The following is a 7,500-nucleotide window of genomic DNA, read 5'->3' on the forward strand; positions in this document are numbered from 1 at the left end:
TATATATATATATATATATATATATATATATAAATATATATATATCTGTTATGTATATGTATATATATATATATATATATATATATATATAAATATATATATATCTATATAGATATATGTTATGTATATGTGTATGTATATATATATATATATATATATATATATATATATATATATATATATATATATATATATAAGAAGCCAACCAAGTTCAAAAGGTATATTGTAGGAAACAAAATGACCCAAAGGAGCGTAAGCATAAAAACACGATAAAATTATTGCAACGAATAAATATGGACCAAACCTTCAGTGCCTTCAATAATTTCGAATAAATCCAACCATTCGGTTCAGGTAAACATTTATTACTGTGAGCGCTTTCACGGCAGAATAGTAGCCGCTTCTTCAGACAAACAAACAAAGAAGCGCTGATGAGGCGCCAGATTTAAACAGTTTACCAATGTCTCATTGCATGGACGTCACTAGATTATTTAAAGAGCTAGTGACACATCCTTTACATATGATTTAATATAATATACATTTCATGTGTAACTAAATCTAAATATATTAAAAACAACACAAAAGTTCCCCCAGAATTAAGCAGCTTTCCAATTGCTCATTTCATGGACATCACTACCTTATTTGGAGAACCAATAACATATCCTTTAAATATGATTTAACATGATTCGATATGCATTTCGTGTTTAACTAAATCTAAATATATTAAAAACAACACAGGAATTCCCTCATATATTCCTCCATGACACACCTCCAAACCGCCAATTTTATATACTACAAACTAAAATTGCCGTTTCAACTCAGATATAGTTTAAAGAGTCTATTCAGGTATTCAAACAGGCGGCAAGGCATGCAGCAATAAATTATATGAAATCAATGAAGGAATATCCTCAGAAAATTTTTTCGGAGATGGTGCTAACACCGTATATGTATTTCATCTACCTCATAAAATAAAATAAAATTATATGGGAATGTAAAAATTACATAAAAATATATAAAAAATAAATACCTGAAGATCCTTGTAAGAGGATCATACAGTTTAACAGGTATGCAATTGCTTCCATGAACCGATGATACCCATAAGTGTCTACCAAATACAAGATAGACAAAACAATTAATGGGAATTGAAATTGGACAAATTATCCAAAAACCATGTGTAACGCATATTTCAACAAAGATATTAACTATATTAAAAGCTATTATCTACCATACAAAACACTTTCCATATAAGACTCTTGACAATTTCTACTGCTAAAAAAAACAATGCTATAAAACATAAATGTTAGGCAAAGTGTATGTGTTCCACCTCAGAAACTAAACAAAGTTACCTGCTGTACTAGAGAAGATGTGCAGGACAATAGGGAAAATGTACTATGCAAAGATGCAGGTGGAATAGTGAAAAGAAGTAGTAAGCAGTGTGAGAAGAATGTAGGAGATCTATCATCTAAGCGGTCTGCCTTTAAGATGTGGTTTGATGGATAGTACTTCATTGAGTCCTTTCTCTCTGTGTGCAGCTAATCTACATATCCATTTCAGTTCTGCTTCCTCAGTAAGATTCACTATGTCTCCTAATCTGTCATTAGGTTGTATAACTTGAAGCACTTGAAATAAAAATGTGTGTGTGCCTCCTTCTCTAAGGGTATGTTTGGCTATGGCACTATAATCCTGTCCTCTGGCTAAGCAGTATCCATGATCCCGTATTCTCTCTCTAAGTGTTCTGTTGGTTTTTCCTATATAGAAAGAGAAACATTGGACACAATGGGCTACATAAACTAGATTCTTAGTGTTACAGTCACTGTTATATTGTATTGTCCAAAGATGACCTGTAGTGGGGTGTTTGTAGTAGTGGGATTCATCGATAAAAATACATTGTGGACATTTTCCACATTTTTTGGTACTTTCAAAGCCCGTCTTGGCTCCTGTTGATAGTAGCCCTGTTCCACATAATATTCTCTTCAGATTTGGTAAATTACTAAACACAAATGAAGGATTCTGTCCCACTATTTTGGTAATATTATTGTCTGCCGTAAGTATGTTCCAATGTTTGCAAACATATGACTGTAGCGTACTGGTACCTCTTCCAAAGGGTACAACGAATCCCATATGTCTATTATTTGTAGGTCCAATGTGTCCATCCGGATTACTGCCTTGACCAGAGAAGTAAGGTTTTGCTCTATTTAACCTAAGACTTTCCATCATTCTATATGTATTTTGAACCTCCTCTTCAGTATAGCCACGTATCAAAAGCCCTTCATGTAAGTCTACTAGCCCTTCTTTAAAGTCCTCCATCTTGGTGGAGAGCCTGGAGACTCTCATCGCTTGGCCCTTAATGATGTTCTTAAAAATATGTGAGTGATGCATACTATCTCGGTGTAAGAAAGAAGGTCTATAGCAAGACTTGTGGTATATCTTGGTGTTGATTCTCTTCTCTTCTTTAAAAATCATAACATCCAAGAATTCTATACTGTTGGAATCATAGTTCATAGTGAATCTAAGAAAGGAACTACTAGAATTCAGATAGTCATAGAAACTGTACAATTCATTGATCGTTCCTTCCCATAGGAAGAGAAGATCATCCACGAATCTTTTATAGAACAAAATGTGTTTATTGTGTATGATGTGAGTCTCTTCGAAGGTCGCCATGACCAAGTTGGCATAGCTGTTTGCACAGCTAGTGCCCATGGCGACCCCTTTGACTTGTTTGTAATAAGTTCGTTCGTATAGAAAGATGTTATTTTCTAAAACAGTCTCCATTAATAACAATAAGAATTCTATCCTCTCACTGGTGAATTCAGAGTTCTTTACTAGATATGCCTGTAGTGATTGTAAACCTTCCTCATTGGGAATACATGTGAATAATGAAGTCACATCCATAGATACAAACAGTAAAGAATCAATTCTGTTAGAATCAAGTATAGATACTTTGGTGTATAACTCTCTTAGCAAATGCTCAGTATCTTGTAAGATGTAATCAGACAACCCAATAACCTGTCTGAGTTCATGATCTAGAAACATAGAAATAGGCTCAGTGAGCCAACCAGAGCCTGATACTATGGGTCTGAACTCTGGCTTACACTTATTTTTGTGTATCTTCGGTAAACCAGATATGACAGGAATAATGGGGTGATCTACCTGCATAAATCGAAACATATCATCTGTAACTTGACCCGCTATTTTACATTCCAGGAGCAATCTATCAATACTCTGTTTAATATGCTTCACAACGACAACAGTCGTCTTCACATAAGCATCACCATTGAGCATATCTGTCATTCTGGTTGTATAGTAAGAACTGTCCAACACAACTACAGGGCCACCCTTATCGGCAGGCCGTATCACAATGTTAGTATTGTTTTTAAGGCTACTTAATGCTTGTATCTGCAGATCGGTTAAATTGTTTTTTAAGTCATGCTCTAATGACTGATGTCCTGCATATAATTCTTTTTCCACTGCTTTCACAAAAATGTCAATGTTCGAGTTCATTGGTGGAACATAATCACTTTTTCTTCTAAAAGTCATTTGACGTTGTTCATTATCTGCATTAAACAATAATTTCAAGCCAATATTCCTTGCAAACAGTCTAAGTGCTAGAATGGCTTGACTAGAATCAATATTTGAAGTTGGAATGAATGACATTCCCTTACTCAATACCTCAATCTCTGTTGCAGATAAAATGTGACTGGAAAGATTATACACAAGATTGCCTAACCCCAAAAACTTTGGAGTGTGTTCTGTTGATGTAGGGGCGGATCCTTCCTCTTGGCCCCCCTGACACTGTCGTTCTCTAAGGATCTCTTGCGATTCAGTCTGATGGGAAAAGGAGCTTCCGTAGGATTGTGTAATTCAATTCTATCTAATTGAATTTTCCTTCTTACAGCACCTGCTAAAGAAGGATTGGTCAAAACTTCAGCTTTTTCCAAGACCAATGTGGAGCTATTGGTACCCTCAGAACCATTTATGACCTCACATGGAGTCGTGTACACTGATGAAACAACATTTTCAACAGGTGAAAGAACATTGTTTAATGTGGGTACTTGATGTCCTTCCTTGTTGTTAATATCAAGTTCCACTTGCTTAGTGGTACGAGAAATGCCCACATCACCAACCTGCTCGACGGAATAGGTCAAAGTGGAATTATTAACGGTTCTGTTTATGTGATTGGTGCCATTCTCGTTGAAATCTACTGAGTGATGCGTATTAGAATACCTTCTAACATATCTATCTTTGTTATAAGTGTTACCAGGTCTCCTACCTGCATTCTGAGCAGATCCTGCTTCGGATGTATTTCTGGGCCACACAAAGACATGTTGTTCCCTGAAGTCCTTCATGTCTCTAACCATTTTCCTCTTCTTATTATTAAGTAAGTTAGTTTCATACCGGCCCACACGATCAAATAGCTCTTGCATGTGGAGTTCTGTTGCACTTTCACCCAGGATGCTGCTAAGACGCTCCTGCAATGTTGCCATATTCCTCTTACATTCTTCCTCTATCGGAAGGAAGAAATCGATGAGTAGCTGTATGTATGCCCTGCTGGCGTTTAGGTTAATCTGCTGCCATTGTTGTAGAAGCCCAGGGTACAAATTCCCATACGTGGGCATGTTCAATATTCTTAATCCTCGCGGTACGATGCCCTTGGCCAGGCACGCCTCCATGTGGTACCGCTGGGTCTGTAGACGTTTAAATTTGTAAAGTTCATTGTCCATGTCCCATTTGATAGTTTTAACAAGAGTCTCATTCATAGCATCGTTGTTGGTGGTTTCAATGGATACAACGCCATCAAAGTTCACTAGCGGATTAATGCCATCCTCCATAAGCATTTGCATTCTTACATTAAACACAGATGAGGTGCCGATTGCACCCTCGTTGCTTACAGCCCCTTCCATGTACGTAGATAGATAAAAAGCCAACCAAGTTCAAAAAGGAATATGATAGGAAACAAAATGACCCAAAGAAGCGTAAGCATAAAAACCACGATGAAACTGTTACAACGAATAAATGTGGACCAAACCTTCAGTGCCTTCAACAGTTTCGAATAAATCCAACCATTCGGTTCAAGTAAAAAACATTTATTCCTGTGAGCGCTTTCACGGCAGAATAGTAGCCGCTTCTTCAGACAAACAAACAAAGAAGCGCTGATGAGGCGCCAAATTTAAACAACTTACCAATGTCTCATTACATGGACGTCACTACATTATTTAAAGAGCCAGTGATACATCCTTTACATATAAATTAATATAATTTAATATACATTTCATGTGTATCTAAATCTAAATATATTAAAAACAACACAAAAATTCCCCCAGAATTAAGCAGCTTTCCAATTGCTCATTTCATGGACATCACTACCTTATTTGGAGAACCAATAACACATCCTTTAAATATGATTTAACATGATTCGATATGCATTTCGTGTTTAACTAAATCTAAATATATTAAAAACAACACAGGAATTCCCTCATATATTCCTCCATGACACACCTCCAAACCACCAATTTTATATACTACAAACTAAAATTGCCGTTTCAACTCAGATATAGTTTAAAGAGTCTATTCAGGTATTCAAACAGGCGGCAAGGCATGCAGCAATAAATTATATGAAATCAATGAAGGAATATCCTCAGAAAATTTTTTCGGAGATGGTGCTAACACCGTATATGTATTTCATCTACCTCATAAAATATATATATATATATCTATATATATGTTATGTATATGTATATATATATATATATATATATATATATATATATATGTTATGTATATGTGTATATATATATATATATATATATATATATATATATATATATATATATATATATATAGATATATATATGTATATATATATATATGTATATACATAAATATATATATATGTTATGTATATGTGTGTATATATATATATATATATATATATATATATATATATATATATATATATTTAAAATTGAAGAATAAATAGTACCTTTCTTATTTTATTTTGAGAAAACTTGTTACATTACTGTTGAATATCTCTCTTGCAGTGTTTTAATGATGTATTTTTTTTTGAGCAAATATATTTCTTATGAAATGTACTAGTAGATAGTGGAGCTTTTCTCCTCGGGCCTCTGCTGAAAATGGGCTTGTTATCCAGCCAGACTAGCCCGGTCAACAAATGTAAAATAAAATAAATAAATAAATATATATTTATATATATATATATATATATATATATATATATATATATATATATGTTATGTATATGTGTGTGTATATATATATATATATATATATATATATATATATATATATATATATATATATATATATATATATATATATATATATGTTATGTATATGTGTGTGTATATATATATATGTATATGTTATGTATATGTGTATATATATATATATATATTTGTTTCTTAACAAGCATGCTAAATACAATGTTTTTGAAACTGAAATGCTTATAGCTTTAACCACAGTGGTTCTGAAAAACAACTTTTTCTGCTTCAATGGAGCCATCTACCTACAGACCAAGGGGGTGGCGATAGGGTGCAAAATGACCCCCTCTTTTGCCAACCTAGTCCTCAGCACATGGGAGAAGAAGACCTTGACCCATATACAAGGCTTCCACAAAGCCCACTTATACCGTCGTTTTATTGACGATATTTTTTTCGTGTGGGAGGGTGACAACACCGAGCTGGAGACCCTCCTTACGACTCTCACAAACAGCATCCCATACCTAGACTTTTTAGTCTCAGGACGAGGGACCCACATCTCCTTCCTTGATACTCAGTTAACCATTGACCCCAGCACTGGCAGCCTTACCTCCAATGTGTACTGGAAGAACACTTACAGGAACAACTTCCTGGATTTCAATAGTCAGCACCACTTCTTTATGAAGAAGAATGTGCTCAAAGGGCAGTACATCCACCTCTCCAGGATCATCTTAGACGATGATACCTTCCTCAAGGAAAGCCAATTCCTTTCAAAAATGTTCATCCGCCGACATTACCCCAAACAACTAGTAGAGGATGTGTTTCAAGAAGTGGCCACCCACAGATAAGACAGACACCCATCCATCCTTACTCATGGCTTCACCCCCCCCCCAGGTGACCACCAGAACTACTGAACCCAAGAACAGAAACTGTAGTTTCCCCATCCCCATCAGCCGAGATATGCAACCCATTAGGGATATCATTGGCAAAAACTGGAACATAATAAGAGCGGACCACAACACCCATCAGATAGTGGGTAATGAGCCTGTCTTCTCATACAAGAAGACCAGAACTCTTAAACAAACCTTTGTAAGGAAAGAGACCCCCATACTCAGGAATGGCGCAGACCCCCATGAGCCTGCTAACCCACAAAACCCCAAAGGTATGGGCCCTCGCAAGCATTGTGTAGTCTGCCCTTTCATACACTCAGGCACATCCTACACTTTTCAACACTGCAACATCACGGTGCAGTTCAAAGCCCAGCACGACTGCCACTCAACTTTTGTAG

The sequence above is a fragment of the Protopterus annectens genome, chromosome 7.part0 (genome assembly GCF_019279795.1).
Source record: "Protopterus annectens isolate FY-2018-M chromosome 7.part0, PAN1.0, whole genome shotgun sequence".
In the NCBI taxonomy this organism is placed as follows: Eukaryota; Metazoa; Chordata; order Ceratodontiformes; family Protopteridae; genus Protopterus; species Protopterus annectens.